Source organism: Tamandua tetradactyla, chromosome 1, assembly GCF_023851605.1.
Source record: "Tamandua tetradactyla isolate mTamTet1 chromosome 1, mTamTet1.pri, whole genome shotgun sequence".
Lineage (NCBI taxonomy): Eukaryota > Metazoa > Chordata > Mammalia > Pilosa > Myrmecophagidae > Tamandua > Tamandua tetradactyla.
The window spans coordinates 32,823,478-32,835,540 of record NC_135327.1 but is presented as its reverse complement, the minus strand read 5'-3'; the positions used below and the strand labels follow the sequence as shown (position 1 = coordinate 32,835,540).

At 36.2% G+C, this 12,063-nt stretch overlaps 2 long non-coding RNA genes and 1 other non-coding gene across 10 annotated transcripts in view; 1 reads left to right on the top strand and 2 right to left on the bottom strand.

Moving 5' to 3' along the window:
• Positions 1 to 12,063, top strand: part of LOC143644593 (uncharacterized) — a 369,167-nt gene that overhangs the window by 256,830 nt on the left and 100,274 nt on the right. For 5 of the 6 annotated variants that reach the window (XR_013156775.1, XR_013156779.1, XR_013156774.1 and 2 more), the window contains one exon: positions 6,975 to 7,296. The exons of the other annotated variant lie outside the window; for it this stretch is intronic. This is a non-coding gene — a long non-coding RNA (uncharacterized LOC143644593). The remainder of the gene's footprint in view (positions 1 to 6,974; positions 7,297 to 12,063) is intronic. 6 annotated transcript variants of the gene reach the window in all.
• The window catches only part of LOC143644609 (uncharacterized), a 77,622-nt gene that overhangs the window by 26,256 nt on the left and 39,303 nt on the right, over positions 1 to 12,063 (bottom strand). The gene's annotated exons all lie outside the window — the stretch shown is intronic.
• Positions 4,034 to 4,140, bottom strand: LOC143653511 (U6 spliceosomal RNA). The gene has a single exon (XR_013161341.1). It is a non-coding gene; the product is annotated as a U6 spliceosomal RNA (small nuclear RNA).

The window sequence follows — 12,063 nt, the reverse complement described above, 5'->3', positions numbered from 1 at the left end:
AAAAAAAAAAAAAAGCCATCAGACAGAAAGCATTGTGTTGGCTGCTGATTAGAGTGAAGAGTTTGAAGACTCCTGCAAGAGTGAAGCAACTTCCAAAAAAAAAAAAAAAAACAGTCTGAAAAAATGACCGGTCAGGCAAAATGCCCAGCTGTTACTGACACAGATAGTCCCCCTGCCCCCGGTAATCCTTAGCTCAGAAGTAGATGAACACAAAAGCATCTTCCAGCTTTATGAGCCCACCTCCTATTTGTTAGTGAAGGTGGGTACAAGAAGGATCTCCTTTCATCTTTAAAAAAGTAATGTAAAACATTGATTTAATCACTCATTTTCCCCCCACCCCTTCTAACTTTAGAATCTGGAGTACTGCTGTGTTATGAGTTCCCAAACAACTGCTGTTCAGGGCTGATATATGCTGGCACACACGAGAGATCAGGGATTTTTCTTTGGCTGTCAGCTCTTGAAATTACCCAGCAATCCCAAAATGAATTTTCACTAATCTGACAGCTTTGCCTCTCCTGACATGATGTACTGTATATTCAGTGGTCAGTAGGGAGTATTTAATTGCAGTTAAGCCAGCGCTGTTCATTGTGGCATTTAAAATAGAGCAGTGTGTAATGTGGTTAAATTTTCTGACTCTCCAGACCCAGATGGATGGGTGGAACTCATTTAAAAAAATTTTTTTCTACCTGGGAGCACTTATATTAATTACATTTTACTGGCTAGCAGCTTTAATTCAATCATTTTCAAGATTTATAAATATTAGAGTCAAAACTAAAATCAAATTCCTCTTGAAGCTATGAGACTGAATATCAGATGAAATTGATACTGACTTAGGAAGCAAACTCTGAAAAGGGAAAGATACAATGATATAACACCTAACATTTTTAAAGTACTTACTATATGCTTGGCAGTTTTCAGGTGTATTTCAGCTTGCTTTCAAAACATTCCAAAGGGGCTGGGACAATTTTTGCCTACATTTTGTAGATATGAAAACTGAAGTTTACAGAGGTTAAGCAATTTTTCAAGATCTTTGTGTATGGAGTCAAAATCAAGATTTGAGGACTAGTCTGTCACATAGTAAAGCCTAAACCCTTAAGTATAACAATGAACTGTCTTAAAGATGCTAGACATTATGGAGTTAAAACTTCAAAGTGGCTAGTTCAGAAATAAGTTATCCCACACTCAGAAAATTAGCCTAGGGTTATTCATAAATCTTGTTATTAATAATAACATACTATTTTGCAGCTTGTAAAGTGCCATCACATCCATTATCTTATATTTAATTTTAATCTTCAAACAATTCTTTTATATGAGCTGATAACTCAGAAGAGAATTTTACTAAGTGCTTTTTCACAGATGAATTTAATGCAATATATTTGTGGCTAAGCCATGAAAGTGCTACTTTAAAATGTTGGTGAACACATGGAAAGTAAAGATTTAAATGAATCCATCCACTCAGCAAATATTATTAAGCTAATATATAATATGTGCCAGGCATTATGCTTGGTCCTGAATATATGCACTGAATAAAACAGTTAAATTCCCTGCCCTAAAAAAGCTTACATTCTAGAGTGGAAAAGCAGATGATAATATAAATAAATATGTAAAACATGTGGTATGTTAGTAAGTGCAAAGGAGAAAAATAAAGCAATATTGTACCACAATCACCTCTATCCATTTACAATCAATCATATTAAAATCTCTGTATACTTTAAGCATCCTCTGCCCATTCTCTACTTACTTTTTATCTCCTGGTAACCTAGATTCTATTTTTTTTGCATGGTGAAGGAATCAAACCTGGGTCTCCCGCGTGGAAGGCGAGCATTCTACCACTGAACCACCCATGCACCCTGTACTCTAGATTTTAATTCCCAGAGTTTGCTCATTATAATTAGTTCATGTTATTGAGGCTATATAATATTTGCCCTTTTGTATTAGACTTATTTCACTCATCATAATGTCCTCAAGTTTCATCCATATTATGGTGTACATCAGTACCTCATTCTTTCTTATAGCTGCATAAGCTATAAGCTTTCTTATAATCTCCCTTGTATGTATATACCACAGTTTATCTGCTCATCACTTGATGGACACTTGGTCTGTTTCTATCTTTTGATAATCATGAATAATGCAGCTATATATATAAAGCAAAGAAAGAAAAAAGCAATAATTTTCAAAGCATTCTTCATAAGTAGTTACAGAACAGAGCCTAGTATTGTCATGGGCTACCATTACATCATCTCAGATTTTTCCTTCTAGCTGCTCCAGAACACTGGAGGCTAGAAGGTATATGTTTTTATCATCACAAACACTTTTTTTCTTTTTTGTGAAAAATAGCATATACACAAAAAAGCAATAAATTTCAAAGCGCATTACAACAATTAGTTGTAGAACAGATATTGGTATGGGTTACAATTCCACAGTTTTAGATTTTTACTTCTAGCTGGATGTTGAGCATCTTTTCACGTATTTTTTAGCATGCACTTTTGTATTTCCTCTTTGAAAAAGTATCTATTCAGGTCTTTTGCCTATTTTTTAATTTGGTTGTTTGTTCTTTTATTGTTGAGTTGTGGGATTTCTTTATACATTCTGGATATTAAAGTCTTATCAAATATGTGGTTTCCAAATTTTTCTCCCAATGAGTAGGCTGCTTTTCCACTTTCATGACAAAATTGGAAATACTCAATTTTAAGGAGATCCTATTTAACTATTTCTTCTTTCATTGCTTGTGCTTTGGGTATAACATCTAAGAAACCACCTCCTACCACAAAATCTTGAAGACGCTTCCCTATATTTTCTTCCCTATATTTTCTTAGGGTCCTAGCGCTAATGTTTAGATCTCTAATCTCTTTGAGTTAAGTTTTGTATAAGGTATGAGATATGGGTTTTCTTTCTTTCTTTTTTTTTTTTTTTCGATAGGTATATCCAGTTCTCCCAGTACCATTTGTTGAAAAGACTGCTTTGTCCTAGTTGAGTGGACTTGGCTGCCTTGTCAAAATTCAATTGACCAAAGATGTGAGGATTTATTTCTAAACTCTCAATTAAATTCCATTGGTTAATATATCTATCTTTTTACCAGTACTGTGCTATTTTGAGTGCTGTAGCTTTGTAATATGCATATAAAGTAAGGACTTGTGAGTCCTCTAACTTCATTTTTCTTTCTCAAGATGATTTTGGCAGTTCAGGGTCACTTATCCTTCCAAATAAATTTGATGATTGCTTTTTCCATTTCTGCAAAATAGGCTGTTGGAATTTTGATTGTTATTGCACTCAATCTGCAAATCAGTTTTGGTAGAATTAACATCTTAACTATATTTAATCTTCCAATCTGTGAACATGTACTGTCCTTCCAATTATTTAGGTCTTCTTTGATTTCCTTTAGCAATGTTTTGTGGTTTTCTATGTATAGGTCCTTTACATCCTTGGTTGCATTTATTCTTAGATATTTGATTCATTTAGCTGCTATTGCAAATGGATGGTTTTTTGTTTCTTGACTTCCACCTCAAATTGCTGCTTATTAGTGCGTAGAAACACAACTGATTTTTCTGCGTTGATCTTGTATCCTGCCACTTTGCTGAACTCATTTATTAGCTCTAGTAGCTTTGTTGTAGATTTTTTAAGGCTTTCTAAATATATGGTCGTCTGCAAACAGTGAAAGTTTTACGTATTCCTTTCCAATTTGGATGGCTTTTATTTCTTTTTCTTACCTAATTGCTCTAGCTAGAACTTCCACAGTGGTGTCAGTGGGCATCCTTGCCTTGTTCCAGATCTTACAGGGAAAACTTTCAGTCTTTTACCACGGAGTATGATGTTAGTTTTTCATATATGCCCTTTATCTTATTAAGGAAGTTTTCTTCTATTCTTATCTTTTGAAGTGTTTTTATTGAGAAAGGATGCTGGGTTTTGTGAAATGCCTTTTCTGTGTCAGTGGTTTTCCCCCTCTGATTTGTTAATATGGTGTATTACATTAGTTGATTTTTTTGTTGAACCACTCTTGCACACCTGGGGTAAAACCCACTTGATCAGGTATAAAAAAATTATGGAATGCTTCATGAATTTGCATTTTATTCTTGCACAGTGGTCATGCTAACATTTTCTGTATGGTTCCAATTTTAGTATATGTGATGTGAAAGCAAGCACTTATTTTTTACTGTCCTTATAGTACTTTTTAAAAACAATTGAGGTATAATTGACATCTATATTAAAGTATACAATTTGAGAAATTTGAACATATATATGCACTCATGAAACCATCGCCACCATCAATATAATGAACATATCCATCACCCCCAGAAGTTTCTTTGTGCCCCTTTGTAACCACTCTCTCCCTTCCGTTACTGATAGACTCCCCAACTCCCATCCCCAGGCTACCACTGATTTGCTCCTTGTCACTGTAGTTTAGAATGCATTTTATGGAATTTTGCATACACAAGGTCATATAATATGCACTCTTTTTTGGTCTAGTTTTTGTCACTCATCATAATAATTTTAAGATTCATTCATATTACATGTATCAATAATTCATTTAATTGCAAAATGGCCTTTCATTATATGGGTATTCCACAATTTATTTATCCATTTGTTGATGGATATTTGGGCCATTCTCAATTTAGGGCTATTACAAACAAAGCCCTATGAGCATTCATGTAGAAGTTTTTGTTTGGCCACATGTTTCATTTCTCTTGTGTAGTGTCTAGGATTGGAATGGCTGGATCAAATAACAGGTATATGTTCAACTCTTTAAGAAACTGTCAAACTGTTTTCCAAAGTGGTGCCATTTTACATTTCTACTAGCAGTATGTGAGAGTTCCAGTTGCTCTACATCATTATCAACACTTAGTAAGTTTGTCTTTATAAATTTTAGATATTTTAATAATTATGTAGTAGTATTTCACTGTGGTTCAAACTTGTATTTTCCTAATAACTAATGATAATGACATTTTCCCATGTATTTACTTGTCATCCTTATGTCTGGTAAAGTGTCTGTTTAAAACTGTTGCCCATATTTTTTTTTTGTATTGGGTTATTTGTTTTCTTATTGAGCTTAGAGTATTCTTTATATAACCTGCTCCCAAGATTTCATCCCTTTTGCTATATGCATGTCCAGGGCTTGTGGTCAACTTGGAACAGATTCTTTATATAAACCTTTATTAGACATATGATTTCCAAATATTTTCTTCCTGTGAATGGGTTGTCTTTTCAGTCTCCTAACAGTGTTTTTCTTAATTTTGATCAAGTCCAGTTTATCACTGTTTTTCTCTATAGATTGGCTTTTTGTGTTATATTTAAGAAATCTTTGTCTAATGATTATTTTAAATTGACTTTCCCATTTCAAGTTCCTTTAAGTAAATCTGTGGTGCTCAGGCAATCCGGTTATCAATAAGTGACCATTTCTACTGATTTGTTGATAACGGAATTTTTAAAAGTCACTTTCCATGTTTCTTAACCTGCTCCCAAGATTTCATCCCTTTTACTACATGCATGTCCAGGGCTCGTGGTCAACTTGGAACAGAGACAGGTATGATTTGGTGGGAAGCGCTTCGGTGGGCCCCAGCCATGGGAGACCTGGAGTGAAGCAAGAGAAGCATCTATGGCAGAAAATTTAAGGAGGCCTAACTCTCACAGTTGATCAAGTCTTGACACTGCAATTTTGAAGCCCTGCGGAGTGCATTTACATGACTCTGAAAGAGTCTCTTAAATGTTATTCTTTAGGCTGCTCTTTTGCCTCTCACTTGAGTCCTACTCCTGATCTTTCAGAATCAGGAGGAAACTTCAGTGAGAGTTGTAAGCAAGGACAGGTGGGAAATGTGGTGGACTAGCTAGATACTTCTAAAATTTTGGTAAATTTTCGAATCACCAGGGTATTTATTCATGCTGAGAAGGTCAGCATTCGAACTTGAGCTGCCTTTCTAACAAGCTCCCACGTGATGCTAATGTTGCTGGTCCTTAGGCCACACCCCAAGTAGCAAGGCGCTAGAGCACACTGACTTTATCCAAAGAAGCAATTCAACTCCATCCACTGCCATTTGGGAATTCATTCCCAGAGTGGCCAAATGTCTTGATTTTTCTAAAGAGCAAATAGAAATCATATTCCGCAATATTGACAACTCATTTTAATTTTTACAAAACATTGTGAGGTCAAAAGTGTGATCTGACAGTGCATTTTGTCCCATATAAAACCAGCTCGCCACACTGATTGTTAATCAAGTTTCAGGAAGTTTCCTAGAATTTTGGACAGAGAAAATGAAATAAGTAAAACTCTCAAGACAAATTTAATCACAGCATCAATAGCCCCCAATCACCCATTCACCCCAACCCAGAAAAAGACAAAAATCCTCATTCAAGAAAAAATTTTTGTTAAACTCAGTTTCATTTCACAGGGTATTCTTCATTGAACTGACATGAAATAATGACTCAGTGTCTCTCCTCTTCATTCCTTTGTGCCCATGGAACTGTTTTCTTTTTTCTTTACTGGAACTTTTGTTTGCACACCACTTCACTTTCTCTCCATTTCCCAGCCCAAAGTCCTCTGAAGTGGATAGCTATTTTCCTTGCAAGCTTGGCATCCATTTCTTCCCTTCGGGCATCAGTCTCTGTTTGCTTTACTTGATCCCCACTTTGGTCTTCACCCACTCTCAGTCCATCAGATTCAAAAGAGACTGCACCCATCTTCCTGCACCTCATGGCTCCAGCAGGACGATGACCCAGACCTGGCCAATCAGGTTGTTCTATCACCCCAGTTCCAGAAATTGGCTCAGGAATGAGCATAACCCTCATGTGGGATCAGTTATCTTGTGGAAAAAAGGTAGCTCTTTCCACCGAAGTTGATAAACTGACAGTGACATTAGCTAACATTTACTGGGTGTTTACTCCCTGTAGAGCATGGCAACAACAGAGTGCTTTTACGTGAATTATTTCTTTTAATTCTCACAGCAACACTGTCTGGTATCTACTTTATTGTCCCTATTTTACAGATGGGGAAACAAAGGGAAAGCGAGGTAAAGGAATGTGCCTGAGTTCACATAGATAGCAAGTGGTGGAGTTTGGATATGAACTTGTCAATATGGCAGCAGAGCAGAGCTCTTGACAACTACGTTGTACTGCCTGGAAGAATGTAAGCTCAAAGCTGCTTGTGGCCATTTTTAGAAATTTATCAAATGATCCTCAATGAAAATGAAACCAACAAAGAAGAGAACAAACTAAGATATGGAGAACAAGTCATCAACCCCATAATAGGAGTTGAAGCCCTGAATCTAACCATGCCTGAAGCCTAGAATCACCCACTGGACATGCCAGGTAAAGGACCCAAATTGATTTTCTTTTTGTCTTCAGTGAGTTTGCACTGAGTTTTATTATATTTTATATCAGAAAGATTACCGGTTAATACACAGTGTGACTTGGGGCAAGATACTTCCTTCCTCTAAAATTTAATTTTCTTATCTACAAAATTATGAGTTTTGTCAATATTCTTTGGTATGATATTTGTCAATATTCTTTTGTCTGTAATATTTTTCCAGCCTTCATCACTTTCATTTAAGCCTGTATTTCCATAAAGAAGAATAATTTAGGGAGTTAAGGCAGGAAAAATAAAATAAAGTTTTGACCATCCTAAGTTTTCTTCTTGACATGTTCCTGTATATTTTATTTAATCGTTCGTTTTCTTGTCTCTCACTTCTAGAATGTTAGCTCCATGTGAACAGGGAATTTTCTTTGCTTTTGTCACTATATCTTGAACTGTGTCTGACCCAGAGTAGGAACCAAAATATTTATTGATATCAATATGTATTTGGTGAATGAATGAATAAATTCCTATGTTTCTATGAGGAACAAGCAGGTATGGGCACTATTTTCAATTACCTATCCTTACTCTAGTGGGAACATGGTTAGTGATGGTATTTGTCTCTATATGCTTCATGATTCTCTCATCAGATTTTGATTTTATGGACAGGAATGGTGGATGAAGTAAACTGAATATTCTCTGAATAAAACATGAGACTTCTAACGCTTCTTCAAAGTCTGTAACATATTATCACTTCTAAACTCACAGTAAACAGTTAAGTGCTGATGGATGGAATTCCAGTTTCAAATATATAAGAGAGGATTATAAACTTAATTTCCTTCCTATTTTACTTATATTTCAATGTCTTAGTAGAGTTAGTAAATAAAATTGATCCTCTTGCTTCAGGAAACAGAATGTTTCTGACACTGTTATATGCTATTATGTAATGTACCGTTATTTGTTATTTTTGTCATGACATCCAACCCAAGCTTCTCTCTTTATTAAATATCAGGGGTTTTTTTTGGTGGCAATGTGTTCAGATCCAGGCATTAATAATGATTATCATATCCATAACTTAAGTATTTCTTACTATAATCCAGGCACTGTCCTAAGCCGGTGTGTTGGTTTGAAAGGATGTATGTCCCCTGGAAAAGCCATGTTTTAATCTAAATCCCATTTCGTAAAGGCAGAATAATCCCTATTCAATATTGTATGTTTGAATCTGCAGTTAGATCATCTCCCTGGAGATGTGATTTAATCAAGAGTGGTTGTTAAGCTGGATTAGGTGATGACATGTCCCCACCCATTTTGGGTGGGTCTTGATTAGTTTCTGAAGTCCTATAAAAGAGGAAACATTTTGGAGAAGGAGAGATTCAGAGAGAGCAGAGCAGGACGACATAGCCATGTGAAGCAGAGTCCACCAGCCAGTGACCTTTGGAGATGAAGAAGGAAAATGCTTCCCAGGGAGTTTCATGAAACAGGAAGCAAGGAGAAGAAGCTAGCAGATGATGCTGTATTCGCCATGTGCCCTTCCAGATGAGAGAGGAACCCTGACCGTGTTCACCATATGCCTTTCCAAATGAGAGAGAAACCCTGAACTTTATCAGCCTTCTTGAACCAAGGTATCTTTCCCTGGATGCCTTTGATTGGACATTTCTATAGACTTGTTTTAATTGGGACATTTTCTCGGCCTTAGAACTGTAAACTAGCAACTTATTAAATTCTCCTTTTTAAAAGTCATTCCATTTCTGGTATATTGCATTTCAGCAGCTAGCAAACTAGAACAGCCAGTAACATGAATTTATTCATTTAATAAATGAAATCAATGAGTTGGGATTGGGATCAGCTAGTCATGATAATGCAAGCCCTGTCTTCCGGGCAGCTAAAGTTGTTGATGGTATCCCCCTATGCCCAGTGAGAGACAGTAGGATGGATAAGGATGTGGACTCTGGAGCAGACTTCATGATCTTGGACCATTAAGTTAGTGTCTAATGCTTAAGGATTTTTTTGTTTGTTTGTGAAATGGGGATAATATTGATAAGTACCTCACAGGGTTATTGTGAAGATTAGATGAGCTGACACATGTGACACACTTAAAAAAAATACCCAGACCAGGGCTTTTCAATTACAGTGATTCTCTTGCCCCACCTTCACCTCCCCAGGGACTTCTGGCAGTGTCTGAAGATATTTTTGGTTGAAACAAATGAGAGGGGGAGGAATGTTACTGTCATCTAGTAGGTAGAGCCCAGGGATGCTGCTAACATCTTACAATGCACAGGTAAGGTCCCTGCAACAAAGACCTGACCCCATGTCAATAGTGCCAAGGTTGAAGAACCCCAGCAGAACTATTAGTAAACCCTCAGAAAACATGAGCTGCTTGAGATCCTTTGGAAAATAAACTCCACAAAGGCAGGGAGACTTTGCTTTGTTCATTGCTCTATGCCTGGATCTTAGATCAGTGCCTGGCATTCACAAGTTGCTCTGAAAATATTTGTTAAATTAATGAATGATATATAAGGAGTATTCTGGTAAAACTTTTAAATGTGTAGCTATTCCTATCCCTCCCCCCTCCCCACCATGTTTCTTCTTGCCTTAATCTCAGCCATGATATATTGGGAGCTTGCAGGAACCATTTATCACCATGGCACTCAACAGGTTGATGGATGCCTGTTGATGAAAAAGGGAAAAGACAGAAGGAATCTGGGTCTCTGATGACACTATTAGCCTCTGCTCTGGTCTTGCCTACCTGGTGCAGGATTTTTTGCCCTGGAAAAAAAAATCACTACTTGTTAAGCTTGTATTAGGCATGTTTCTGTAACCTGCAGGCAAAAACATTCCTAACTGATCATCAGGAAGCAAAGCATCTTCTCTTAGGCTTGCGACATGGTTTTAGTATCTGAAACCCACTGAAGGAAAGAAACCCATTGATTATTTCATTTTAAAGGGCTCTGCTTATCATTAAATACACTGAACTCAAAATTTTGGTATTTGGCATGTATGCTCCAGTATTTACATGCCAATATTAAATGATCTAATTAAAGTGAAAAAAATTGTACCATTTTTTTCGAATTGATTGGCATCTAACAACTTATCCTGGCATGAACGTTAGGAGGTTATCCTAATAAAAATGTTTATTTATTTAATGTGTATTTAGGGAATGCTTATAATAGGCCTGAGAATGGACAGAGAGGCTAGAGTGTAACAGAGAAGACAGAGAAAAGTCCAATGTCCTATCCTCATGGAAGCTGCTGTTTGAATGTAAATATAGATATGAAGTCTTAATTACTAGTGCATTGCCTCATAAAGAAGGACAGAGTTCTGTAGGGTACTTAACAGGAAACTCTAAGTTGTTCAGGGGTTCAGGAAAGGATTTCCATGAGGAAAAGAGGTCTACATAGTTATGAAGAGGCAGTGTAATATAGTGATATTTGTCTCGTTGCTATCTTAGCTGTTTTTTGCTCCTCATTACTCTATGTATGATTGCCTCACTTATTTTATGCCTAATTTAGTAAACTTCCTCACATTTTAGACAGTGGATAGGCTACAAATAAAAATAATGAAAACATTATTTCATACATTTACAATTATGCTTCTCTACTTTTGATATTAACCAATGTGGATAACACCATTTTTTGTTGTTTTGCAGGTACACAAACAGATGCATACATCTGTTTTGATATGTTAGATATACAGACTTAGGCATAAACATGAATTCTCAGCTGAATAGTATAACTATCTCATGAAAATTTGTGGCTAGATTTATACCCCTAGAAACTGGGCTTTAAGAAGGAAGCATTAAGGCAAGGTAAATTTTACTAGGAAGAACTGGGCAATATTTTTTTTCTGCCTAAAACGATCATTCAGCATTATAAGGGAGTTAAGTTTAGACTACTTTAAAATACATGTATTTGGGGTTCTGTGATTCAGACACAATTGTTTCTTTTAAAATTATTTCTCATGACCTCATATAACTTCAAGGACAACTAATGCCTAAGGAATCAGATCAAAGATGCCACTTGAAATTTCAAAATATGATACTAAGATATTCTACTTTAGCCTTCTGACAGCAGATACATGAGCTTCTGTCTTTGAAAGCTAGTCTTGCCATCATATAAAGAACAGTGTGAAATTGAACTTGCAATTAAAAAATATGCTTCGTTTTTCCCCTCCTCCCCACAAACCTCTCGACACAACCAAAATGAGGGTCATCAGAAAACAGAAGGAAGAGAATGCTGCAAGATTTCAAAGATGCCTGGTAGGAATATTTCTTAATTGAGCCATGCTTTCGAGCTGCATGGAATTGTTCTTATTAAAAATTAAATAAGAACAGCAGAGAAGAACACGGGAGTCTCTGCAAGATTAGAGCTTTGTGAGATTTACTTAAAAGGCTTTCATTAGGCACTGGGGGGTTCTGTAGCATATTAAAAACTCACCTATACAAAATATATGGTGCTCTAGCTTTCAGCACCTTTTCCTAAGAAATACAAGATATTGGTGCTTAAAATGGGAAAAGGAAAGGGATGTTTTCACTGAATTCTTTGAAATCAGGTGTACATTTCCAGGTTGATAAACAATTAGACTGTTGCCCTGCCATTCTTTATCTCCTTCTGCCTCTTTCCCTTGTTTCCTTTTTTCCCCTGCCTTTGTGAATGCAAGCATAGGTCTTTTATATGGTCTGCTTAGGTCTTTTGCAATTATTATTTTAAAAATCAATTTTCTGTTTTGGGTGGATGAAGGAAAAATTTCCAGCAGTGTTTCTCAAGCTTTAATGTGTATACCTGGGG